Source organism: Oncorhynchus gorbuscha, linkage group LG02 (assembly GCF_021184085.1).
Source record: "Oncorhynchus gorbuscha isolate QuinsamMale2020 ecotype Even-year linkage group LG02, OgorEven_v1.0, whole genome shotgun sequence".
NCBI classification, from domain to species: Eukaryota; Metazoa; Chordata; class Actinopteri; order Salmoniformes; family Salmonidae; genus Oncorhynchus; species Oncorhynchus gorbuscha.
In genome coordinates, this window is record NC_060174.1 from 58,678,408 (window position 1) to 58,705,801 (window position 27,394).

Below are 27,394 nucleotides of genomic sequence, written 5' to 3' on the forward strand. Positions count from 1 at the left end.
ACACACACACACACACACACACACACACACACACACACACACACACACACACACACACACACACACACACACACACACAACCTTCGCTGCAGTGTGGCCTTTATGGACATTTAAGGACCTCAGCCACCCGAGCCACGGAAGGCGGAGACAATACATGTGCATCAAAGATTGGACCAAGAGACTAATAAACGGCTTCTATCTCCAGGCCATCAGACTGTTAATCAGTCATCACTAGCCGGCCTCCACCCAGTACCATTCTCTTATCCTTAGTCACTGTTACTAGCCGGTACTCTACCCTGCACCTTAGAGACTGCTGCCCTAGAGTCATTGAGCACTGGTCACATTAATAATGTTTACATACTGTTTTATCCATTATTGTATATACAGTATTGTAGTCATGTCTCATCCTATATAACTACTGCTGTATACACCCTTTCTATTCATATATTGTTCAGACTGTCTATACACACCATTATATATACAGTTGAAGTCGGAATACTTTAGCCAAATACGTTTAAACTCAGTTTTTCACAATTCCTGACATTTAATCCGAGTAAAAATTCTGTCTTAGGTCAGTTAGGATCACCACTTTATTTTAAGAATGTGACATGTCTGAATAATAGTAGAGAGAATGATTTATTTCAGCTTTTATTTATTTCATCACATTCCCAGTGGGTCAGAAGTTTACATACACTCACATAGTATTTGGAAGCATTGCCTTTATATTGTTTAACCTCACTAGGGTAGGTGGCACTATTTTTCAATTCTGGATGAAAATGGTTAGGGTTAAGCCCAGAAGCTAGGATATGCATATCATTGGTAGATATGGATAGAAAACACTCTAAAGTTTCTTAAACTGTTAATATAATGTCTGTGAGTATAACAGAACTGATATGGCAGGCGAAAACCTGAGAAAAATCCATCCAGGAAGTGGAATTTTTTTATGTTTGTAGTTTTCCATTGACTGCCTTTACAGTATTACTTAGTATTACTAGTATTACTAGTATTCAGATTGCACTTTCTATGGCTTCCACTAGATGTCACAGTCTTTAGAAATTGTTTCAGGCTTGTATTCTGAAGAATGAGAGAGTAAGACCACTCTGCGTGAGTGGATAGTGGAAAGTCCCCAGACCTGTTTGCTGCGCACGACCAAGAGAGCATCTTTCTTGTTTTTCTTTTATATTGAGGAAGCTATTGTCCAGTTGAAATATTATTGATTATTATGACTAAAAATAACCTCAGGATTGATTATAAACATCATTTGACATTTTTCTAAGAATCTTACTGATATGTTTTGGATTTTTCATCTGCTTGTTGTGACCGCCTTGGAGCAATTTGATTACTGAACAAAACGCGCCAACAAAACTGAGGTTTTTGTATATGAAGAGGGACTTTGTCGAACAAAACAAATATTTATAGGGTAACTGAGAGAGTCTTGTGAGTGCAACCATATGAAGATCATCAAAGGTAAGTGATTCATTTTATCGCTATTTCTGACTTTTTTTACTCCTCTACTTGGCTGGTAACTGTTTAATGTTTTGTTTGCTGGGTGCTGTCCTCAGATAATCACATGGTATGCTTTCGCCGTAATGCCTTTTTGAAGTATGACACAATGGTAGGATTAACAAGAGTTTCATCTTTAAGCCGATGTATAATACGTGTATATTTTTTGATTATTTTATTATGAGTATTTCTGTTTTTTAATTGGGCACTCTGCAATTTCACCGGATGTTGGCCACCCCCAAGAGAGGTTAACTTAGGTCAAACGTTTCGGGTAGCCTTCCACAAGATTCCCACAATAAGTTGGGTGAATTTTGGCCCATTCCTCCTGACAGAGCTGGTGTACATGAGTCAGGTCTGTAGGCATCCTTGCTCGCACACGATTTTCAGTTCTGCCCACACATTTTCTATGGGATTGTGGTCAGGGCTTTGTGATGGACACTTCAATACCTTGACGTTGTTGTTCTTAAGCAAAATTGCCACAACTTTGAAAGTATGCTTGGGGTCATTGTCCATTTGGAAGACCCATGTGCGACCAAGCTTTAACTTCCTGACTGATGTCTTGAGATGTTGCTCCAATATATCCACATTTTCCTACCTCATAATGCCATCTATTTTGTGAAGTGCACCAGTCCCTCTGGCAGCAAAGCACCCCCACAACATGATGCTGCCACCCATGTGCTTCACGGTTGTGGTGGTGTTCTTCGGCTTGCAAGCCTCCCCCTTTTTCCTCCAAACATAGCGATGGTCATTAAGGCCAAACAGTTCTATTTTTGTTTCATCAGACCAAGGACATTTCTCCAAAAAGTACGATCTTTGTCCCCATGTGCAGTTGCAAACCATAGTCTGGCTTTTTTTATGTTGGTTTTAGAGCAGTGGCTTCTTCCTTGCTGAGGACTTGTTTTACTGTGGATATAGATACTTTTCTACCTGTTTCCTCCAGCATCTTCACAAGGTCCTTTGCTGTTGTTCTGGGATTGATTTGCACTTCTTGCACCAAGTACATTCATCTCTAGGATACAGTTCGCATCTCCTTCCTGAGCGATATGATGTCTGCGTGGTCCCATGGTGTTTGTACTTGCGTGCTATTGTTTGTACAGATGCATGTGGTACATTCAGACATTTGGAAATTGCCCCCAGGGATGAACCAGACTTGTGGAGGTCAACAATTCTTTTTTTTTAGGTCTTGGCTGATTTTTTTTCTCCCCATGATGTCAAGCAGAGAAGCAATGCGTTTGAAGGTAGGCCTTGAAATACACCGACAGGCACACCTCCAACTGACTCAAATGATGTAAAATAGCCTATTAGAAGCTTCTAAAGCCATGACATTATTTTCTGGAATTTTCCAAGCTGTTTAAAGGCACAGTCAACTTAGTGTATGTATACTTCTGACCCACTGGAATTGTGATACAGTGAATTATAAGTGAAATAATCTGTCTGTAAACAATTGTTGGGAGAATGATTTGAAGTAGATGTCCTAACCGACGTGTCAAAACTATAGTTTGTTAACAAGAAATTAGTGGAGTTGGTGAACAATTAGTTTTAATGACTCCAACCTAAGTTTATGTAAACTTCCGACTTCAACTGTATATATAGACATCAAAATTATGAAATACCAAGAGTGTGTAAAGCTTAAATCAAGGCAAAGGGTGGCTACTTTGAAGTATCTCAAATATAAAATATATCTTGATTTGTTTAACACTTTTTTGGTTACGACATGATTCCGTATGTGTCATATGTGACATTTCATGTCTTCACTCTTATTCTACAATGTATAAAAACTAAACCTTGAATAAAAAACAAACCTTGAAAATAAACCTAGGTGTGTCCAAACATTTGACTGGTACTGTATATTTATTGATATTCATATTCCGGACAATGACATTTCTCACTCTGTTATTTCATAATATCTTTATTTTTTACTTTTTGGATTATGTATGTATTGTTTTTGTATTGCTAGGTATTACTGCACTGTTGGAGCTAGAAACACAGGCATTTCACACTTGTGATATCATCTGCCAATCTGTGTACGTGACAAATAAACGTTGATATGATTTGATTTTATATGGTTAGGTGACTCAGAGCTCTGGTAGTCTGACTGAAGAGGGCTGGAATGCGGTTGATTCCGAGGATGTGTGTTTGTGTTTATGTCAGTGTGTGTGTGTGTGTGCATGTGTGTGTGTGTGTGTGTTTTCGAGCGAGTGTATGCGTGTGCCATAAAACCGATCCCTTTTGTCTTTTTGTTATTTTACTATTTCCTCTCTCACTCACATCTCGGGCGTTCAAGATTCTGCTGCATCATGTGTTGAGTAGGGAGGGGATGAGAGGATGTGAAGGGGAGTGTAGAACCTGATTGGATATTTTTCAGCTGCTGCTAGTGCTGTATGCAGCCCAGTGGATCACAGCTGCAGGAGATGGGCGTGTGAGTGACACCTGCAGACCAGGCCTGGTAGTGAATCTGAGTTGATTACAATACACAGCCCATAAGGAATAACAGAGTAAGATCACTTACCATAAAAACCATTGACGATAGACCATCTCCATCTCCTCATTAAGACAAAGGTTGACTCAGCCACCTGCAGAGCACAAAACAAAGAGGGGAAGTCAGAGGTCAATAACTTTCTACCTAATCATCATTACACTTAATGAACATTACACATAATATATTATTGCACATCCCTGTAATCTCAATGTCCATGATTCCTGTACATTTTTACTATAGACAGTGGAGACATTTGATAGATTTAGTGTTGAAGTGGGTGCTACAGGGTGGTACAGAGGTAAGTCTTGACCCCACCTGAAGAACATTTTCAAGCATAGGCCTACACAATCAAAATAGCACAAATATAAGCATAGCTATAGTATAATGTCTGTTAACTGCAAGGCATGCTGATTTAGAATACTCCTCAGACCACAGTCAGCAGTTGATGTTGCATGACCTGAAGGTGTATACAGTGCCTTCAGAAAGTATTCTTACCCTCGACTTATTCCACATTTTGTTATGTTACAGCCTGAATTCAAATTTGATTCAATATATATTTTTGGTCATCCATCTACACACACCCCATGATGACAAAGCGAAAACATGTTTTTAGAAATATTTGCAAATGTATTGAAAATTAAATAGAGACATATCTTATTTGCATACAGTACCAGTCAAACGTTTTTGGACACACCTACCCATTCCTTGGTTTTTCTTTATTTTTATTATTTTCTAGTTTGTGGAATAATAGTGAAGACATCAAAACTATGAAATTACACAAATTGAATCATATAGTAACCAAAAAAGTGTTAAACAAATCTAAAATATATTTCATATTTGAGATTCTTAAAAGTGGCCACCCTGTGCCTTGATGACAGCTTTGAACACTAATGGAATTCTCTCAACCAGCTTCATGAGGTAGTCACCTGGAATGCATTTCAATTACCAGATGTGCCTTGTTAAAAGTTGATTTGTGGAATTTATTTCCTTCTTAATGAGTGTGAGCCAATCAGTTGTGTTGTGACAAGGTAGGGGTGGTATACAGAAGATAGCCCTATTTGGTAAAAGACCAAAACAGCTCAAATAAGCAAAGAGAAACAACAGTCCATCAACTTTGAAAGTTTCTTCAAGTGCATGTGGCAAAAACCATCAAGCGTTATTATGATTCTCTTGAGGACCGCCACAGGAAAGGACGCACCAGAGTTACCTTTGCTGCAGTGGATAAGTTCATTAGAGTTACCAGCCTCACAAATTGCAGCCCAAATAAACACATCTCAAGATCAACAGAGGAGACCCCATGAATCAGGCCTTCATGGTCAAATTGCTGCAAAGAAACTACTACTAAAGGACACCAATGAGAAGAAGAGACTTGCTTGGGCCAAGAAACACAATAAATGGACATTAGACCAGTGGAAATCTGTCCCTTGGTCTGATGAGTCCAAATTGGAGATTTTTGGTTCCAACTGCCGTGTCTTTGTAAGAAGCAGAGTAGGTGAACGGATGATCTCTGCATGTGTGGTTCCCACTGTGAAGCATGGAGGAGGAGGTGTGATTCTGTGATGCTGTGGGGTTGCTTTGCTGGTGACACTGTCTGTGATTTATTCAGAAGTCAAGGCACACAACTAGCATGGCTACTACAGAATTCTGTAGCGATACGCCATCCCATCTGGTTTGCACTTAGTGGGACAATCATTTGTTTTTCAACAGGACAATGACCCAACACACCTCCAGACTGTGTAAGGCCTATTTGACCAAGAAGGAGAGTGATGGAGTACTGCATCAGATGACCTGGTCTTCACAATTACCCAACCTCGACCCTATTGAAATGGTTTGGGATGAGTTGGACCGCAGAGTGAAGGAAAAGCAGCCAACAAGTGCTCAGCATATGTGGAAACTCCTTCAATACTGTTGGAACAGATTAGTTAGAGAGTTAGAGAGATTAGTTTGAGAGAACATTATGAACAGCTGTCTCACAATACCCTCTTTACATAAAACTACCAATCCGTTTTTGGCTTCTAGCTTTTTAACCACAACATGTAATATTTTGCGACATTAGTGGTAATAAAAAGAAAACCGAACTGGCAGGTGGATGAAGGTCTTTTACTCGAAGAGCAAATAGAAAAATACAAAAGTATTATCAACAGCAAATTTAGTCCTACATTGACCAGCACAAGAAAAACACATGGAGGGCCATTTCTGAATCAATAAACAGCATATTAAATTTTCCTGTTTGAACTCCTGAAGAATGTGGAATAATGCTGGTGCACCATCCTATCAAAATGCTGCAGAGAAACGGAAAAAGCAGGTAGGTTTAAGTTCAGTTGCTATGGTATGTACACTGTATAGTAGACTATTTTGTTGTCTAATATGAATTCTCTACATTCAAGAGGTGGCCCTCTACCTAAACATCTCAATGCGTTTAACTACCTGAGGCGCTCAAATGTGACCATCTCGGGCATTGGAGAAGGCCAAGATGCTGAACGTTTGAGCGTCAGCGAGCAACACAATAAGTAGGATTTAAGTTTATTGTTGAATTTCAAACACTTCTATTCTCATGATATTTTGATTAACAAATTATATTTTTATTGGACATAAGTAAGATCAACTGAAAATCAACTGAACGCACCATCCACCAGCAGCTCCCCAGAATGTCTGGTTCCAAAAACCCTGAGGAGGACATTGGTCAGGCTCAACTGGAGAAATCAACATTTTTAATAAAAAGTATTGTGTTTGCAGGAGGCATATGACTCTCTTACAATAAAAAAGCTTAAGAAATAATCTGTTGTGTTTATTTGTTCACAGTAATCTAACCTGTACTTAAATGTTAGCCCACTATGGCATACAGTATCTGTATTATCCTCTCCAATTCCTTAGCTTAAATGTTTATCTGTAGCTAGATCAGCGTTTCCCAAACTCAGTCCTGGGTTTGGGGGGTGCATTTTTCGTTTTTGTGCCCTAACATTACACAGCAGTTCCAAATGATCAAATCAGCTGTGTAGTGCTAGGGGTAAAAAACAAAACATGCACCACTTGGTGTCTGGGAAACCCTGAGCTAGATATTGGCTTCTGCTGACACTGCGGCAAAACGAAGTGTGGAGATTGCAATGCGAGCCTACCTAAAATTAAGGTTGGCAAAGTGCTGGCGGAAAATAGTTTCCTTTCCACATATGGCACTTGGGCGCGCATCATCATGGGGGTGCCACAGGGTTCAATTCTTGGACCGACTCAGGGTTCAATTCTTGGACCGACTCTCTTCTCTGTATACATCAATGAGGTCGCTCTTGCTGCTGGTGAGTCCCTGATCCACCTCTACGCAGACGACACCATTCTGTATACTTCCGGCCCTTCTTTGGACACTGTGTTAACAACCCTCCAGGCAAGCTTCAATGCCATTACAACTCTCCTTCCGTGGCCTCCAATTGCTCTTAAATACAAGTAAAACTAAATCCATGCTCTTCAACCGATCGCTACCTGCACCTACCCGCCTGTCCAACATCACTACTCTGGACGGCTCTGACTTAGAATACGTGGACAACTACAAATACTTAGGTGTCTGGTTAGACTGTAAACTCTCCTTCCAGACCCATATCAAACATCTCCAATCCAAAGTTAAATCTAGAATTGGCTTCCTATTTCGCAACAAAGCATCCTTCACTCATGCTGCCAAACATACCCTTGTAAAACTGACCATCCTACCAATCCTCGACTTTGGCGATGTCATTTACAAAATAGCCTCCAATACCCTACTCAACAAATTGGATGCAGTCTATCACAGTGCAATCCGTTTTGTCACCAAAGCCCCATATACTACCCACCATTGCGACCTGTACGCTCTCGTTGGCTGGCCCTCGCTTCATACTCGTCGCCAAACCCATTGGCTCCATGTCATCTACAAGACCCTGCTAGGTAAAGTCCCCCCTTATCTCAGCTCGCTGGTCACCATAGCATCTCCCACCTGTAGCACACGCTCCAGCAGGTATATCTCTCTGGTCACCCCCAAAACCAATTCTTTCTTTGGCCGCCTCTCCTTCCAGTTCTCTGCTGCCAGTGACTGGAACGAACTGCAAAAATCTCTGAAACTGGAAACACTTATCTCCCTCACTAGCTTTAAGCACCAACTGTCAGAGCATCTTACAGATTACTGCACCTGTACATAGCCCACCTATAATTTAGCCCAAACAACTACCTCTTTCCCAACTGTATTTAATTAATTAATTTATTTTGCTCCTTTGCACCCCATTATTTTTATGTCTACTTTGCACATTCTTCCATTGCAAAACTACCATTCCAGTGTTTTACTTGCTATATTGTATTTACTTTGCCACCATGGCCTTTTTTGCCTTTACCTCCCTTCTCACCTCATTTGCTCACATTGTATATAGACTTGTTTATACTGTATTATTGACTGTATGTTTGTTTTACTCCATGTGTAACTCTGTGTCGTTGTATCTGTCAAACTGCTTTGCTTTATCTTGGGCAGGTCGCAATTGTAAATGAGAACTTGTTCTCAACTTGCCTACCTGGTTAAATAAAGGTGAAATAAAATAAATAAAATAAATCATCGCCATTTTCTCTATCAGTGTCAATATCACTGTCGTCAATGTCACTGTCATCGTCAGTTTCTGGATTTCCATCGTTGGGAGGTAGAGTGATCAGTCGTAGTTTGTGATCAGCGTAAAATGGTGATTACTTTCATCTGTCGAGAGAGTACACGATTGTCCCGTAGATGGAGAAATAGCATCACGAACAAGGTCAGTCACTAAAGTATACCATCCCTATCTAAACGGTATCTTTTGATTAAAATCTCTTTATAAAATGTTTATAAAACATCCCCCCTCTCCCTAAATATGCTTGCTTGCCATCGTCTCACTGCAGCCATTTTATAGCAACTCCTAATTGGTGAGCTCTCTTAAATATACCCTGAGAAATGAGTACTTTTATGTCATAGGAAGGTTGATAACATGCTCTTACTCCTATGTGTAAAAGCAGGACCAAATTTGCGTCACTCTGAGAATTTTTGAGCAGTTAGAACCAATTTCCTACTCTGAGATGCTTGATAACTGCAGGTCAAGCTCTCCCCTTTACATCATAATGATATGGACAGGAGGGAACTGATCCCACATTAGTGTTCCATAACCTGAGAGACGCTTTATGAATATGGGCCCTGGGCTGGGTGATGCAGTCTGCTGGTGTGTGTGTGTGTGTGTGTGTGTGTGTGTGTGTGTGTGTGTGTGTGTGTGTGTGTGTGTGTGTGTGTGTGTGTGTGTGTGTGTGTGTGTGTGTGTGTGTGTGTGTGTGTGTGTGTGTGTGTGTGTGTGTGTGTGTGTGTGTGTGTGTGTGTGTACTGCAGTGGCAGTCAGTGCCGTTTCAGATGAGGGAGGACAAAAAAAAAAATTCATGAGCATGGCCTTATTTCTATTACAGTATATTGGATGATTGTCATTCATATTCCATTCACCCAGTTAAATTGAACAGCGATAGGTTTAGGCTACTACATGATACTCAAATTTCCCTATACCCATCACGAGGTTGCTTCAACCTAGCCTATGAATATAGGGAAGGACACTCAACAAGCACAGCACTTACACAAATGACTGATGATTGGCTGAGACTTCAGTGGAGCTTTTGCCATTATTGACCATAGTCTGCCGCTGGAAAAATGTACGTGTTATAGCTTTGCACCCCCTGCTACAATGTGGATGAAGAGTTATTTGTCCAACAGAACACAGAGGGTATTCTTGAAGCCTATAAAATATAATCCAGTTAGAATCAGGAATTCCCCAGGTTAGCTGTTTAGGCCCCTTGCTTTTTAATTTTTTTCCTACAACATGCCACTGACTGAGTAAAGCCAGATTTTCTATGTATGCGGATGGCTCAACACTATAAACGTCAGATACTGCAGCGACTGAAATGACTTTCAGAGTGGGTGGCAAGGAATAAGTTAGCGTTAAATATTTGTAAAACTAAAAGCATTGTATTTGGAACAAAACACTCACTAAACCCTAAACCTCAACTAAATCGTGTAATAGATCATGTGGTAATTGAGCAAGTTGAGATGACTAAACTGCTTGGAGTAACACTAGATCGTAAACTGTCATGGTCAAAACATATTGATGCGGTAGTAGCTGCCTTCTTAACAACACTATCAGCAAGTCCTACAGGCCCTGGTTTTGTCGCACCTTGACTACTGTTCAGTCGTGTGGTCAGGTGCCACAAAAAAAGGAATTGAAATTGGATCAGAACAGGGCAGCATGGCTGACCCTTGGACGTACACAGAGAGCTAATATTAACAATATGAATGTCAATCTCTCCTGGCTGAAAGTGAAGGAGAGATAGACTTCATCAATACTTTCATTTATGAGAGGTATTGACACGTTGAATGCACCGAGCTGTCTGTCTACACTACTGGCACACAGCTCGGACACCCATGCATACCCCACAAGACATGTCACAAGAGGTCTCTTCACAGTCCCAAATACAGAACAGACTATGGGAGGCACACAGTACTACATTGAGCCATGACTACATGGAACTCTATTCCACATCAAGTAACTGACGCAAGCAGTAAAATAAAATGTAAAAAACAGATTAAAAAACACTTTATGGAACAGCGGGAACTGTGAAGCAACACAAACATTGGCACAGACACATGCATACACACACACATACGATAACAAACGCACTATACATACACCTGGATTTAGTACTGTAGATATGTGGTAGTGGTGGAGTAGGGGCATGAGGGCAGACGGTATGGAGTGAAATCTGTGATGTTTTAAAATTGTATAAACTGCCTTAATTTTTCTAGACCCCAGGAAGAGTATGGGGTAATGGCGATCCATAATGTAATGGGGATCCATAATAAATACAAATATAAAATGAAAGTTTACAACGTAGGTGCCCACATGTCGAGAGACAAATTTGATGTGACAGACAGTGACACATGGACAGACAGTGACATTGAATACTGCCTTGCACACTGCATCTAGCTGATAGTGGGTGTAATCATTAGTCCAACAGTTACAAATGAGAGTATCTATTGGACAAATTCAGGTATGTTTATCCCCGTTCTCTTCCGCTTGCTTCTGTTAAAGAAACATTTTCGACAGAATCGGTGAGATGAATACACCCTTGATCACACGTAAACCCAGTTCACAGTTTCATAGCAGCCACATTGTATTCATTCTCACATCTAAGTTATGCGCTCTCCTCCTTTCACCTCTTCCCTTTGCTTGTGGACCTCAATGAAAGAAGAAATATGCCATTTAGCGGACGCTTTTATCCAAAGCGACTTACAGTCATGTGTGCATACATTCTACGTATGGGTGGTCCCGGGAATCGAACCCACTACCCTGGTGTTACAAGCGCCATGCTCTACCAACTGAGCTACAGAAGGACCACACAGAAGGTTTCCATTTAGAAAGATTGCCATTAACTCTCATTAAAACGGATCAATGCACAACACATCAGCTGTATGTGACCAGGCAAAAAACCTTTCCAAGCCAAACCGCTACACACAGCCTACATCGTTGTCACCATATTAGCTAAAGGAGCTTCATAGCCAGCATAGCTAATAGAACTAACGCGTTAGTAAACCCGCTACAATCATGCAGTAACAGTACAGTGTACAGTCAGTAAGCATTTACATCGGCGGGCCCAGGTGGCAATAAATTTGTAAAACCAAAAGCTTACCTTGACTTGGAAGAGTTCCAGTGATGTGTTAAATAGTCATAGCCAGCTAGCTAATATAGCATCCCTCTGTTTGAGCAGGGTGTTTCAGTAGGCTAAACTAGCTAGCTGCATTTGCTAGCTAAGTAAGTGAAACTGAAAGTGAAAATAGTAATGAAATCTCTTTCTCTCTCTCTATTTCTCTAGCTTCTCCTTCATTTAGGAAGAAATTAATTTGTTCAAAACTGTTCAACAATTTTCTTTCTCTCTTTCTCTCTTTGAGTCCACTCTCTTTGAGTCCACTACTCACCACACTGCAGTTCTAGCTAGCTGTAGTTTATGCTTTCAGTACTAGATTAATTCTTTGATCCTTTGAATGGGTGGACAACATGTCAGTTAATGCTGCAAGAGCTCTGATAGGTTGGAGGACTTCCTCTGGAAGTTGACATAATTACTGTGTAAGTCTATGGAAGGGGTGAGAACCACGAGCCTCCTAGGTTTTGAATTGAAGTCAATGTACTCAGAGGAGGATGGAAGCTAGCTGTCCTCCGGCTACATCATGGTGCTACCCTACAGAGTGCTGTTGAGGCTACTGTAGACCTTTGCAAAATAGTGTGCTTTAATCAATTATTTGGTGATGTGATTATATTTAGTATAGTTTTACCTAAAAAGGCTAACTGGAGTACTGTCAGTCACTGCATGTACTGTCTGCCAGTGCTCAGACTCTACCCTAGTACGATGCGGCTCACTGAAAGGCACAGTCATGGAGACAGGAAAGATGTCTATGTTTAGGAGAGGCTGAGCAGCTTCTGTCTGTCTTTGTCTCCCTCGCTTTGTCTGATTTTCGCTCTTCATCTTCCTCTCTTTCTCTTTCCCTCCATTTCTCTGATGTTCATCTCTCTTTTGCTCCCTCCTTCTGTCTGCCCCCTCTCTCTGCCTCTCTTGTTCTCATTCACTCTATCCCTCTCTCTCTCTGTGTCTTCAGTTGCCCTGATGTCTCATGTCAACTCATTCCTCTCTCTCTCTCTGCATGTTTGTGTGTATGTGAGTCTGTCTCTCTGTTCCTCTCTCTGCTCTCATTATGTTCCTGTCATTCTCTCTCTTTCCTCCTGATGGAGGGAGGGTGGAGATATCCGCATTGGTTGCTATGGCACCAGACATCTCTCTCTCCCTCCTCAGACACAGGGGTAAGTGTGATTCTGTGTGATTGTGAGTATGTCTGTCAGTTTGTGTGTGTGTGTGTGCGTGCGTGTGTGTGTGCGTGTGTGCGTGTGTGCGTGTGTCTGTTAACATGATGTGTTGGGACAGTAATTGGCATCTTTGTCAGCTTCGGGGACGGAAGGTTTCCATTTAGAAAGATCGCCATTAACTCTCATTAAAACGGATTAATTTATTGGTGAGTGGCTGCAAGACTGTGCCACCCCATTGTTTGCTGGTGATTTACTTAATGAGAGAAATGGCTATAATTCACTAATGGCAGATTTGAATGAAATGAAGTAGCAGCTGGCATATGATCAGACGATTATCATAAATAGATTTGATTTGATCTGTGAGTCTGTCTAGGTCTGTTTGTGTCCTTTATGTGGGGATTGGTGTGTGTGTGTGTGTGTGTGTGTGTGTGTGTGTGTGTGTGTGTGTGTGTGTGTGTGTGTGTGTGTGTGTGTGTGTGTGTGTGTGTGTGTGTGTGTGTGTGTGTGTGTGTGTGTGTGTGTGTGTGTGTGTGTGCCAGACGGAAAGTGTTTTTTCTAACTCATAACATTACTATTGAGTCGGAAAATTAATGCATTATGCAAAAAAAGTATGAAAAAGGTCCTCTGTAGCTCAGTTGGTAGAGCATGATGCTTGTAATGCCAGGATAGTGGGTCCAATTTCCGGGACCACCCATACGTAAAATGTATACACTCGTGACTGTAAGTTTGTTCGAATAAAAGTGTCTTCTAAATGGCATATATTATTATTAATATATTTGGTCATTAAGCTAAATCCACAGCCTCTCGTTTTCCACATCTATCTATCTCCCTTCCTATCTCCCTCTCCCCCTCCCAGTGCCCTTTTCTTTCTCCCCATCTCCCTCTCACCCCCCCTTCTCCCTCCTAGTCTCTCTCACTCCCCGTCTCTCTCCCTCCTTATCTCTCTCTCTCGCCCTCCCCATCCCTCTCTCTTCCCATCCCTCTTTCTCTCTCCCCCTCCTTTTGACCCCATCTCCCTAGCAGTTTCCCGTCTCTGTCAGTCTCTCTCTCTCCCACCCCATTTCCCTGACAGTCTCTCTGTCCCCCTCCTCGTCTCGCTCCCTTCCTGTCCCTCTCTCTCTTTCCCGTCCCTCTTTCTCCCTCCTCGTCCCGCTTTCTTCCCATCCCGCTACCTCTCTTCCTCCCCGTCTCCCTAGCAGTCTCTCCCTCCCAACCCATACATCTCTCTCCCTCCCCATCTCCCTGCCTCTCTCTCTCCCACCCCGTCTTCCTGACAGTATCTCTGCCTCCTCGTCTCTCCCCCTCCCGTATCTCTCTCCCTCCCCATCTCTCTCCCTCTCCCTCTCTCTCCTTGTCTCTCGGCACAGCCAGAAGAGGACTGGCCACCCCACATAGCCCGGTTCCTCTCTAGGTTTCTTCCTAGGTTTTGGCCTTTCTAGGGAGTTTTTCCTAGCCACCGTGCTTTTACACCTGCATTGTTTGCTGTTTGGGGTTTTAGGCTGGGTTTCTGTACAGCACTTTGAGATATCAGCTGATGTACGAAGGGCTATATAAATAAATTTGATTTGATTTGATTTGATCTCTCCCTCCCTGTCTCACTCCCAGTCCCTCTCCTCTCTCCTCAAATTCCAGTAGAGGGCAGTGTCTTTCCACTATGTCCGATTCACCACTCGGACACATAACTATCTTTTAAATAACAATATTACAAGATAATAATATAACAAGATATTTTAATAGATCAAATAAATGTCTCATCCAGCAAACACAACATATCACAACTTTATAATGAACTCTCCACCTGCACTCTCTAGCATCTCTCCTCTCCCTACAGTATCTCTATAAAAACGTATCTCCACCTTTCTTCCTCAAGCCTAGAATTCTTTCTTATTTTTGTTGCATTGTAAGTGAATATGACATTCCACACAATGCTAATTGTAAAGGTATAAGGATGAGGTGAACAGTCACCTCGGGTCAAGTCATAGAGAGAAAGCATTGACTAGTGAAAGAGAAGATAAAAAAGCAGCATAGGGTAAACTAAGAAGATAAAATAATTGCAAAGACAGGTCAAAGTCCAGCAGAAAGGTTCATTAATTGTACATTTTATGATACAGCTCTCAAACTTACACTAGTACTAGATACCTTAAGGAACATTTTTACGATTGGAGGCATTCTGGGAAGCCTTTCAGACAACCAGGGTGGCGATTTTTTTACAAAATGGCTGCCATTGGTATTTCCTGTTAGAAGAAAATAGGGTAAAATTATCCCAAACAATATCAAAAAGACTTGGATCATAATGTTATCTACCCACTAATTAAACTCCACAGATAATGTAGACAATTCTGATCGTAAAGTACATTTAAGACCTTCATGTGGGTCATTTTGACCATTGTCCAGCAGCTACGTGAAGAAATTGTGGACTTTGTGATAGAGGCTCCAAATTTCACACACAGCTATACGGCATTTATAAATAATTATTTGGGGCTATAGTCCCATTCCAGATTTAGTTTATTACACCCCTGGTGGCCATTTCCAATATGGCCACCAACAAGCTACATGGGGCCATATTGGACACATGGCCATATCATTACAAAATGCTTTTATGATGAGCCCTTTCAGCCTTTACACAAGTAAAAGTCTAAATAAACATGTCTAGCTGTAGTACCATTGCAGATGTAACATATTATACTCTAAAGTGGTGGTATTCAAACTTGTTTTGAGTGGACTCCATTTTTTAACTCATCATTGCTGGGGACAAGATTTTTCTCCAGAAGAACTTAAAAGACCCCACCCCACACCAAATCTAATCGCACATGCTGAAAAACAATTAAATGTCCGTTTTTACATCAACAAATGGAACATGTTTCAGGAAACTAGGTGTAGGTCACATGTCACAACTTCACAGGAGAACAAACATTTATTCTTTATCAAAATGCTTCTTTTTTTTAAATACATTCTGTCTGGAACATGTAAACTTTCATGTGGCTTAATAATAAACTTGTATTCCATCCATAAATAAACCTAGTTGGTTTAGCCATGGTAAAAGTCAGAGACCTTCCCACTAGCTGTGATTGGCTGAGATAATGGATGGGCTGGACAAGCCAGGAGATGAGTTTGGATTGGTCTGTCATGTAACATGCTTCTGTCTGTAATATAAGCTGTTCAGTATGTGTTGATGGTCCTTTCTACCGCAGCGTTATTGAAAGATATGTTAGCCATCGAGAACTACAAAAGTTTTGCTACTTTTCTCAAAAACATTGATGGCCTGAATTTAGCAGACACTATAAACAGATCGGTTGGAACAAGTGATGGGCCACTTTCTGCACATGCCACGGTCAGTGTGAACTGGCCAAACAAGATGTAGCCACAAACAGAGTTAAATGGTTCCAGTCTGCTGTAAAGCATTCATTCATGTATACGGGTATGAGTCTAGCTACATTTTCAGATTTACGTTTCTAATTTTGTCAGAAAGTTGATTTTATTGCAAGTTCGAGTGTACTGTTAGTTAGCTAGCAAACATTAGCTTTCTGGCTCGCTAGCTAACATTACATGTATGATCTGTGTAGTAATATTATTCCAATCAGAAAGCCATTTGCATTCTTTGTTCTAGCCTAATGTTAGCTAGCTAACATTGAACCTAGTTTGTTAGCTTTAGATACCTGCAGATTCATACTATAGTTGGTCCTTCTGTAGCTCAGTTGGTAGAGCATGGCGCTTGTAACGCCAGGGTAGTGGGTTCGATTCCCGGGACCACCCATACGTAGAATGTATGCACACATGACTGTAAGTCGCTTTGGATGAAAGCCTCTCCTAATTGCATATATATATATATATAAAATTGTATTGTTCTGGATGATGCCGGTTCATTGTTTAGCTCGCTAGCTACATGTCTAAACAAAATACTCCACTTCGGCCTGATCATGGTCCATTAAATTAGTCAAGTGTGTCTGGGGGTGATTACGGCCATCTATTGTATTTCATGAACATGTGTACTTTTGTCTAGACAATGGTGACACATCCACTTAGCTAGATGTGGCTGGGGGGTGGTTATAGCATTTCCTTCACATAACCCATCAATTTAGACAAGTGTGTTGTGTAAGCGTCATCTAAAAATGATCAAATTTGTATCAAATATTTTTATCTGGACACTTTCTGTTTTTTGATAGTGCAAGTCATCATTTCAGTGTACCGTTGACACCTATCCTGTGCATGTGTCAAATAAACCAATATTTTATTTGATAATATTTTATATTTAAGATGGCTCCAGAGAACAAGGCTGACATTTTACGTATTCCTAACCAATTGTGTTTTTTTATTCATTTCTTTGCGTTGTTTGTAACTTATTTTTTAACTTATTTTGTACATAATGTTGCTGCTACCGTCTCTTATGACCTAAAATAACTTCTGGACATCAGAACTGCCATTAATCACGACGGACTGACAGAATCCTTTTTTTTTCCTTTAACGAGTCCGACATGAATGATATACTGCTTACCTGGGAACAGGCTCAGATCCCGTCATTTGCGTAAAGAGAAGGTGGAGACAAAGGGGCCAGAGGGCGGGCTGCCTTCTGAGAATTCGTAGGCGATCGAATAAACCCCCACTTCCTTCCATTCTGCTAGAAAACTTGCAATCTTTGTAAAATGAAATTGATGGCCTAAGCGGAATATTAAACTACCAACAGGACATTTGTGGTCATATCTTCAAAGACCAAAAAAATACATGATGAATTTGAATGTATTTTCCACACTACCTTGGACATTTTAAGCTATCATTAGGCTTAAATCATTAAAATGCTCCTTTAAGGTATATAGTATTATTGTACCAAATGTGATCATTTTATCATAAAAGTCACGGTGTTGGGCATATTTGGAAGTAAGGCAACTTCTAAATGTATTTTTATTAAGTAGATAGGGTACTTCTATATGTCTTGGTACTTGTAACGTCTGCTTCCAACTCACACTCTCAAACGCAGCTCACTTCCAGCCCACTTTCCAGCTCACAATGGCAAACACATAGTTCCCCTGAATGCAGCTCACTCTCCAGATCCCAATCACCTGAATTCTGATCACCTGTTCATGTAGTTCAGTTCTTTGTACCCCATCATTGTGAGGTATTGTTTGTTTTGTGACACACTTCCATTAGTAGTGCTGTTTTTCCCGTAATTTACTCCTCCCGTGTATGTTAGTTTTTGCCTGCCTCACTAACGACACCTTTTGCCTATTCCCTGCCTGTCCTTTACCCTGCCTGTACTTTAGCCTATCGGATTTCCTGTTATGAACCTATTGCCTGATCTCCCAGACGACGTTACTAGCCTTTTCCCTGCCTGTACTGTTTCCTTTTTGGGCCCCCTATTGTAGGACCTTCTGCCTGCCACTGGACATAGCTACCTGGCTCCTCCTGTGGTCCTTTACAATAAACATCTGCTGCGCCCTGCGCTTGAAACCAGCTCTCTGTCCCCCATCGTGTTCATTACCGTACTGTATTTAAGGTAATTCTATAAGTGTTTTAAAGTAGTTAGGGTACTTGTGTGTGTGTGTTTTAGAGTACACTACATGACCAAAAGTATGTGGACACCAGCTCATTGAAGGTCTCATTCCACAATCATGGGAAATAATATGGAGATGCCCCCCCCCACCCCCTTTGCTGCTATAAAAGCCTCCACTCTTCTGGAAAGGTTTTCCAGTAGATTATGGAACATTGCTGTTGGGGCGGCAGGGTACCCTAGTGGTTAGAGCGTTGGACTAGTAACTGGAAGGTTGCAAGTTCAAACCCCCGAGCTGACAAGGTACAAATCTGTCGTTCTGCCCCTGAACAGGCAGTTAACCCACTGTTCCTAGGCTGTCATTGAAACGATGTTTATATTCAATCCTCAGGTTGTTTTTAGCCTGAATAATCAATAATATTTCAACCGGACAATTAACGTTGTCAATATAAAAGGTAAGCAAGAAAGGCACTCTCTCGGTGTAATTTGAGTCCTAAGTCAATTGATACTGTAATGGCATTAAATAGAAACTTCCTGGATGGATTTTTCTTCAAATCAGTTGTGTTATTCTCACAGACACTATTTTAACACCTTTGGAAACTTTAGAGTGTTTTCTATCCAAATCTACCAATTATATGCATATCATATCTTCTGGGCCTGAGTAGCAGGCAATTTAATTTTGGCACGCTTTTCATCCAAAATACAGAATGCTGCCACCTACCCTAGAGAAGTTTTAAGAATGATGGAGGCCACTGTGTTCTTGGGCCATTCTATGCTGCAAAAATGATTTGGTACCCTTCCTCAGATCTGTTCCTAGAAACAATCCTGTCTCGGAGCTCTACGGTCAATTCCTTCCTTCAATCCTTTGTTTTTGCTCTGACATGCACTGCCAACTGTGGAACCTTATATAGTGTTGTGACTTAACTTTAACATTAATCTGAAGACTGTTATTTATATAATTGACTGGCTCCATATGGATGAGCTGACAGAGAGGGCTGCTTCACTTCTAGTTCTTATGAAACTTTGCAGTATTATTTCTTACATTGTTTGCCCAGTAAATGTGATGTGTTATTACATACAGCCGGGAATAACTATTGGGTATCAGAGTGGCGGTAACTCAACAGCATTACTAGCATTACGACCAGGAATACGACTTTCCCGAAGCAGATCCTTTGTTCGCACCACACAGGGCAATTGAACCGATTCCAGAGGCTGATCCAAAACAATGACGGCGAAGAAGAGGTAGTCAGAGCAGTTTTCTAGTCAGACTTAGGGAGGCGCACACACCACCCACCACTTCTGAGTATATTACTCTCTAATGTTCAGTCCCTGGAAAACAAGGTTGACGAGATTAGGGCAAGGGTTTCTTTCCAGAACATCAGGGATTGTAACATACTCTGTTTCACGGAAACATGGTTTTCTCTGGATATACTATTGGAGTCGGTCCAGCCGTCTGGATTCTCAGTCCATTGCGCCAACAGGACAAACTGAAATGGTCCACCCTCACATAGAGTGCCTCTTCAATCTCAGGAGGCTGAAGAAATTTGGATTGTCACCTAAAACCCTCGTACAATTTTATAGATGCACAATTGACAGCACCTTGTCGGGCTGTATCACCACCTGGTACGGCAACTGCACCACCCACAACCACAGGGCTCTCCAGAGGGTGGTGCGGTCTGCACAACGCATCACCGGGGGCAAACTAACTGCCTCCAGGACACCTACAGCATCCAATGTCCCAGGAAGGTCAAAAAGATCATCAAGGACAGCATCCACCCGAGCCACTGCCTGTTCACCCCACTATCATCCAGCAAGGTCAGTACAGGTGCATCAAAGCTGGGACCGAGAGACTGAAAAACAGCTTCAATCTTAAGGCCATCAGACTGCTAAATAGCCATCACTAGCACAGAGGCTGCAGCCTACATACACAGACTTGAAAGCATTGGTCACTGTAATAAATGAAGCACTAGTCACTTTAATAATCACACTTTAATAATCTTTACATATATTGCATTACTCATCTCATGTAAATACTGTATTCCATACTATCGACTGTATCTCAGTCTGTGCCACTCTGACATTGCTCATCCATATATTTCTATATTCTTAATTCCATTCCTTTACTTAGATTTGTGTGTATTAGGTATTTGTTGTGAAATTATTAGATATTACTTGTTAGATATTGCTGCACTGTCGGAACTAGAAGCACAAGTATTTCACTACACCCGCAATAACATCTGCTAAACAGGTTTATGTGACAAAACATTTGATTTGATTTTAAAAGTTACCATCTCCCGAATTAAACTCTAAAAGGTTTAAATGACCTATTACATATATAAACAGTCAACTTATAAATCATAACCTCGTATCATATCATAATTCTGAACAGTCGTAACCTCCTTGCATCTGCAAAAACCTGAGCCTTACTTATGATTCTGTACTTCACAAAATGTATTCAAAATGTATTTAAAATCAAATCAATGTTTATTTGGCACATGCTCCGAATACAACAAGTGTAGATTTTACCGTGAAATGCTGACTTACAAGCCCTTAACCAACAGTGCAATTCAAGAAGAGTTAAGAAAATATTTACCAAGGAGACTAAAATAAAAAGTAACACAAGAATAACAATAATGAGGCTATATACAGGGGGCATTGGTACAGAGTCAGTGTGCGGGGTTACAGGTTAGTTGAGGTCTTTTGTACATGTAGATGGGGGTGAAGTGACTATGCAACGGAAATAAACACCGAGCAGCAGCAGCAGTGTACAAATGGGAGGGGGGGTATGCATATTGTCCAGTGGCAATTTTATTAATTGTTCAGCAGTCTTATGACTTGGGGGTAGAAGCTGTTGAGGAGATTTTTGTTGAGATTTTTTTTGCGCCTAGACATGGCGCTCCGGTACCGCTTGCCATGCAGTAGCAGAGAAAAAGTCTATAACTTGGGTGACTGGAGTCTCTGACAATTTTATGAGCTTTCCTCTGACATCACCTATTATATAGGTCCTGGATGGCAGGAAGCTTGGCCCCATTGATGTATTGGGCCGTTCGCATTACCCTTTGTAGTGCCTTACGGTCAGATGCCAAGCAGTTGCCATACCAGGCGGTGATGCAACTGGTCAGGATGCTCTCGATGGTGCAGCTGTAGAACCTTTTGAGGATCTGGGGACCCATGCCAAATCTTTCCAGTCTCCTGAGGGGGAAAATATTTTGTTGTGCTCTCTTCACGACTGTCTTAGTATGTTTGGACCATGATCGCATGGTCATGATCGCATGATCGCATTGCCAGGTCGCAATTGTAAATGAGAACTTGTTCTCAACTTGAGTACCTGGTTAAATAAAGGTGAAATAAAAAAATGTTTAAAAAATGATAGAGACCAACTTGAAACTCTTGACCAGCTCCACTACAGCCCTGTCTATGTTAATGTGGGCCTGTTCGGTCTGCCTTTTCCTTTAGTCCATGATCAGCTCCTTAGCTAATTAAATGAGAACACAAAATAACATATACACTTTGCACCGGTTACCGACTAGAGATTTAATACACTGAAAATAGGTCCCTAGTGGAATGACTACAACATGTCTGCTTGTTAAAGAAGAGATTGAGAGAGAGAGGGATAGAGACAATTAACTTGGGTTCATTCATAAACTACTCTAACCTACAGTAACCATATACCTTGCACACGAAACGCTGCCCACTTTGAGTAAGAAATCTTGAATGTATTTACGTGATATGCCTGGGTTCGCCGGGGATCTCTCGGCGAACAGGGCAGCCTTGGAAAGGGGTTTGGGCCTTTTCGTGGCACTTTTGTAAGGCTTTGATTGTCTGAAATGGTCTTCTATTGTTCTATTGTTGTCCTTCTTTGTAGTTGACAAGTCACCGGATACCAGACGTGTAGTCCTGGACAGAACTACAGAGTAGACTTTCCATCCATTCATTCTTGAATAGGCTTCTTTGAAGATAGGCTAGCAGAGTAACAGGATGAACCTACTTAAATTCTCTTTCGAAGATACTTTACTTAGAACAGCTAATCAGCCCTACCAGTGATCGTCTGGGTGGTGAGTTTATTGTCTCCACCGGGTGTTGAAATTCAAAGTTGAAATCACTTTAAACATGCAGCGGCAGCTTCACGCTGTTCTGGGATAATGTGTTTTTTTCTTAACCCATAATTTATACAGTTCACTCGAAAGGGGCGGTTCAAGCCGGTTGCCACGCTAGCTGAACTCACTCCGGGCGGTAACTACTCACTGTGCAAAGTTAGGAAAAGCAATTATCTCTAATAGCTTCTCACATAACATCCTGCAAATAACAAAAACACTTTCATAATTTTTCATATTACCTGCACAACACATGGAAACTTCATACCCCATACATGATAAACCACAACACCTCCTCCGTATTCTAAAATGAACGCTCCAAGTGTGTATACTTTCCAAGTTACAGTATTTCCTTCAGAGTTTTTTATTACATCACAAAATAACAAACAATATGACATTAATGTCCAACAGATCGCCTCTAACCATTCCCCATGTTCTATGTTAGAAATATTGTTCCAGTATTTGCTTTTGAACGTGTTAGTTTCAGCGGGAAAAAAGTTGGTTAGTTGTTAACCCCTGAATACTTTCCAAAGGCACTGTGTAGTGTAGTTATGGTACTCCTGCAGGTCTTGGAACTGACGTTAGGGTACTTCTGTAGGTGTTTTAAATTAGTTAGGCTACTATAGCTGTTTTAAGGTAGTTAGGGTACTTCTTGGTACAGCACAGGCTACTTCTGTAGATCTAGCAGATCAGATGAGGAGGGTAAGAAGAAACTGTTTGAGCCTCAGGAACTGGTACTGGAGCTGTTCTGACAGCTGGGCTAAGGGAGGGTGGGAACTGTGTGTGCGTGTGCACATGGGTGTGCTCGTTTGGGAGTATTCATTCACTTGTGTGTGTATGCTCACTTGTGTGCATGTGCTTATGTGTGTCCATGTGTGTGTCGGTGGTGTCGGATGAAGGAGGTGTGTTTTTTTCCACCCTGAGGGGCCTCTGCTCTGGCGGGGGGGGGGGGGGGGGATTAAGGCGGTGCGTGGCTGGGGGCCGCAGCAGGGGGCGGCCCTGTTTCAGCTGAACCCAGTGCACTCTAGCAGCACTCAGGGCGTGAGGTCACAGAGTCCAGCATTCCTCTGGAGCCCTGTCTGTTTACACGATTGCTGGTTGCCGTTCCCCGGTATTATTTTTTTATATCTGTGTCCGTGAGTTTCTAGTAGACAGACCATACGGTTCAAGATAAAATAGCCTAATTAAACAAATCATCTAATCAACAATGGCATTATTTTCAATTCCCTCTGCAACTCGTCCAACTGTTTACTTTTTTCACAACGGCCACCAGTTAAAGGCCAAAACATTGAAAATAAAAACATAGTCAAATAAATAAAAGTGTGTAAAAAAATATATAGCGGATAGTGACTGCTGAAACCGTCATATTAAACACCAAGTTTATGGTTTACTAAGTATGGCTAAGTTGATGGTTTATATTTAGGACAATGTTTTACAACTTTGTCATGTAAATATTTTATTTTAAAGTCATCTCATTTAATTATTTCATATTTTACACACACCTGTGATAATCTGAAGTCGTGAAAAGGGCCACAAGATGTCTTGTGATGTCATTGTCTGACATGCAGGGTAGCAGAGGGAAGCGAGGTCTTCACATACAGCAGATGACTGTCTCCGGCACCCTGGCTATTCCCTATGTAGTGCACTACCTTTCACCAGAGCCTATGGTAGCACAAAGTACTCTGGTCAAATGCAGTGCACTATTTAGGGGATAGGGTGCCAGCCTCTATTTCCCTTTCTCTCTGGGTCTGACTCTAAAATGTACCCTTGCAGCCCATCCTGGCCCCTAGCCCCCAGCCTGGCCTGCCTGACCCTAACTGGCCGGGAGGATGTAGCTGTAGCTAGCTGTAGGCCTCTCTCCCAAGGCAGGTTAAAATGTAACCATGTCCGTGTTTTCTCAGGGAAGTGTGTTTATCTAAAGGACCAACTGTGAGGCCCTTTTGTTTAACTAAGTGGAGAGGCTCGCCCTAAAAGTAAAGCTCTCTGAAAACACACACACACACACACACACACACACACACACACACACACACACACACACACACACACACACACACACACACACACACACACACACACACACACACACACACACACACACACACACACACACACACACACACACCAGGTGGCCCTTCTCTCCTCCCTTTACTGCTGCTTAGGGACAGGACAGTGTGCCCAATGTGGGTGTGTGTGTCTATACATTATTATTCTGAACAGCGCAATAGATACAGATGCACAGAGCACTAACTGCCTTTAGAATAGAACAGATTAGCCTCATAGTTTCATATGGCACAACCCACTGAAGCCTTAGATGAGTAATGATATAGAAATGAGAATGAATGTGCTGTAAATTTGACGTTTAGACGTTTACAAATTTTGACATTTGGTGAAATGTAAAATTTTGCTATGAGACAGAGCTAGATGAGCACACACACACACGCACACACACACACACACACACACACACACACACACACACACACACACACACACACACACACACACACACACACACACACACACACACACACACACACACACACACACACACACACACACACACGCACACGCACACGCACACGCACACGCACACATACACAGAAGACAGACACGTGGTAGGGCTGCTGCCTTGTCTTCAGTTTGGTATCTGCTGTAGCTCTATCCCCTGGGGCTGGAACTGTAGAAGACATTTGACACATTCTCCAGTGTTCCCCTTTGCCCTGCATCTGTTGAAGAATGGTACAGTATGTGCTATCCTACAACTCATATAACTCATACGCACACATAAACACACATATACCTGAAAAAGTAAACATCTTCACACATTCAGAAAGAAAATATTTACAACAAAGACACTGACACTAAGTACAGACGATCCCTCACTTGATGACACCTCAAATCATGGACACCCTAATGATGGGAGGGAGGGAGAGAGAGAGCAAGAGAGAGAGGGGGAGAGACGGACTGAGACAGACAGAGATGGAGTGGCAAGAGAGAGAGAAAGACAGACGGAAAGAGAGAGAGAGAGAGAGTGTGAGAAAGAGAATAAGGAGAAAGAAACAGAGTGAGAGAGAGACAGAGGGCTATTATAATTCCTCTGGAGATTTCAGAGGTGTTAAAAAATATAAACAGCCCTCTAGTCTAAACCACTCCCAGTGCCAAGTGTGTGTGTGTGTGTCTGTGTGTGTGTGTGTCTGTGTCTGTGTGTCTGTGTGCCTCTGTATGTGTGTGTGTGTGTGTGTGTCCTCTAGTCTAGAAGATCCCAAACTTACAAACAGCTCCCAGTGCCCATGACAGTACTTCACTCCCCAGGCACCATCATGCAATAAAACAAATATACAACTAAAAAAACAAAGAACACATTGCTTAGAAACTTCACAGCAACACTCCTCAGTCCTTAACTACAGTAAGTATTACCTTTCACCCACCTCTCTCTCTCGTACAGTATGTGCTATGGTCAGCAAGGCACAGAATATGCTAACATGCATGTTTTTAAAATATTTGTATGTTCTGCTGACTCTGTTTACTACATAGAGTAACAAAACAACTGATTTAGAAACCTCAGGGCTCTCACATGCAGACCACACAGCCCGCGTTTGTGCGCGAGCATTGCAAAATAAATGTACACATACATGTTATTCAATCATTGCACTCACACTGCTCGCGCACGTCAACGAGCGTTTGAGTAGCCAGGAGCTAAAATAGAACTTGGTTCTATTTGTGATGCTTAACGCGCTGCAAGTCCCACCTCTCCCATCTCCTCAGTGGTTTTTAGGAGCATATACCCACGTGGGTGATTGAAAGATGAAATGAGGTCCACATCCAGTCCCGTCAGTGGTAATGCACCTTAAAGTTGGTTGCCAACTGCCATGTAAAGTCCAAAGAAGAAGAAGAAGAAGCCTAAAGGAGGCGAGATTACTTGAAACAAAATCTGTGGACTAATTGTCGAGGACCCAGTGCATTTCAGGTAAAATAACAACCAAATGTTTATATTCCAGGACAAATCAGCTAGCAACAGCAAGCTAGCTAGCTAAATTGCCATGAATGTCTAATGCTTTTCGTCCTGTCCCCAAATTAATATAGTTAGTTCAGAGTTTGTTTTGATATTTCAACCTGCGTGTCCTGATCACATTTGGTGAGGAGGGACAAAATCAACATGCGCATGCAGTCTAGTCAGCATATTATGATCCCAAGGGTGGCCAGACTTGGCCAAAAATGCAGGGGGCTCCCAGGGGAGAAACATGAAGAGGACCTTGAGGCTACAGTGACAGAGCAGAGCAGGGGGACCCGGGGGCTTTAGGGCTGAGGGATAGGGCTGGGGGGCAGAACTAGCCACAGAGTTCTATTAGTCCAGTCTGTCAGCAGCCATCCTCCCCAGCCATCAGTCCTCCCTGGAAATACATCTGGGAATAAATGGGCCTCACTCAGAACATGCCCTCTCTCTCTCTCTTCCATTCCTCCATCTGTCTCTCTGTCTATGCACACATCCTCCCTCTTTTCCTCCTTCCTTTCCTCTCCACACATAGTCTCTCTCCATTTCTGTCTATTTCTTATGTGCCTTAACATGCCTTCTCTCCCCCTCTCGATTACATCCACTCTATTTCCCTTCCTCCCTCCAGATATATTACTTTACTCAATGACACTTAATCACTCTGCACTCGATCAATATCAAGAAAGCTGTTAAAGCATGAGGTAGCACACAAACACACAGACACAGACACAGACATGCTCACACACACAGCTCAACAAAGCTAGATAGCAAAATATTGCAACACAAACACATGTGCACACCCAAACACACAACTCCAGCCCAGGCTGAGTGGGTGAGAGAGTTCAGCCTGCCTGCCTGCCTGCCTGCCTGCCTGCCTGCCTGCCTGCCTGCCTGCCTGCCTGCCTGCCTGCCTGCCTGCCTGCCTGCCTGCCTGCCTGCCTGCCTGCCTGCCTGCCTGCCTGCCTGCCTGCCTGCCTGCCTGCC

The 27,394-nt window shown here is 42.0% G+C and overlaps 1 long non-coding RNA gene across 1 annotated transcript in view; it reads right to left on the reverse strand.

The window, feature by feature from the left end:
• LOC124005310 overlaps positions 1–27,394 on the reverse strand; it is a 111,499-nt gene that overhangs the window by 65,588 nt on the left and 18,517 nt on the right. Inside the window, exon 2 of the long non-coding RNA XR_006833599.1 lies at positions 4,013–4,076. This is a non-coding gene — a long non-coding RNA (uncharacterized LOC124005310). The remainder of the gene's footprint in view (positions 1–4,012; positions 4,077–27,394) is intronic.